At 33.7% G+C, this 1167-nt stretch overlaps 1 protein-coding gene across 2 annotated transcripts in view; it reads right to left on the bottom strand.

The window, feature by feature from the left end:
• Window positions 1-1167, bottom strand: part of LOC109541275 (brachyurin) — a 21194-nt gene that overhangs the window by 5212 nt on the left and 14815 nt on the right. The window lies entirely within an intron of this gene.

Genomic DNA, 1167 nt, shown 5'->3' with positions numbered 1-1167 from the left:
GATTACAGTATGTTTGCAGTAATAGAACTCCAGAAGAACAAGCTGGAGGGCGGCGCATTGTTAATTGATTATTATAGGTTTAGAAGATTAAATAGGTACATGGGCAACCCAAAAAAAAAAAAAATGCTCAACATGTGAACCGTTTGGTAATTAAACTAGCCTTATATTTTTGAGAAATCCAATGAAAAGTTAAAGGTTGCAGAGGACACATCGGATGTACTTTTAGACTCAGAAGCGGTTAATTTTCGGTTCAAAAGAAGGAAAATTTCAAAACCCCCAAGATACCCAAGTTCAGTAATGACAAAACTGAACATCGCAAACTCCCAGCTCCTCAGTATAAAATCATCGTTTTTATYCGCARATAACTTAMCATATTGTATAACATTGTGACCAGTCTGACGCATTAAAATATACAGTTATTTTATATGTAGTTGTTTTAATACAGTTTTTATKGTTGATAATTTGTTTCAGCTGGTTCCTGCAAAACACCCCTAACTTCAACACCTGGCCAGTGTCCAAACATTTTAAAGGTTTGTTTTGTTTTATTAAATTAGAAACATTGCTGGTATTAGTGAGGTTTCCTATTTCGTAAAACATTTTCTATTCCTAAATGAGTTTCATCAGCTGACAGAACCACTAACAGCACATTCAAGAGTTGCTCTCAAATTGGAAATAAATTTGGTGAGTAGACTGTGAAATCCTATTTAAAAATAACAAATTTTTGAATCTTAAGCCTGTGTCCCATGCATCCGCTTATTCGATGGTACGGTGATACGAAAGTGTCTCTATTGGTTGATAGATCCCCAACCAATAGAAACACTTTCGTAGCACTATTGGTTGGAGATCTGTCAACCAATAGAAACACTTTTGTATCATCGTACCATCGTATAAGCGGATGCATGGGATACGGGATTTAGCCGTATAACATTATGTCATATATGTTATGTAAACGTATATTATATTTGAATTCTCTGGGTTAACAATGTATCTTTCAGATATGCTTATTAGCAAATGCATGGCTTTTTCTTTTGGAAATGGTGCACCTTCCGAATTTGCTACGTTTCCACTGCTTCATAGTTTTAAGGATGCTTGTTAAATGTTTGTTTTCAATAAAACATTTAAACTATAGATATATTTTGTAATTGTAATATAAAACCGATAAAAAAA

This window comes from Dendroctonus ponderosae, unplaced genomic scaffold (genome assembly GCF_020466585.1).
Source record: "Dendroctonus ponderosae isolate FM_Combo_2020 unplaced genomic scaffold, Dpon_F_20191213v2 Dpon_F_20191213_4, whole genome shotgun sequence".
NCBI lineage: Eukaryota > Metazoa > Arthropoda > Insecta > Coleoptera > Curculionidae > Dendroctonus > Dendroctonus ponderosae.
Note: the sequence above shows the minus strand (reverse complement) of the source record. Positions and strands in the feature narration are given on the sequence as shown.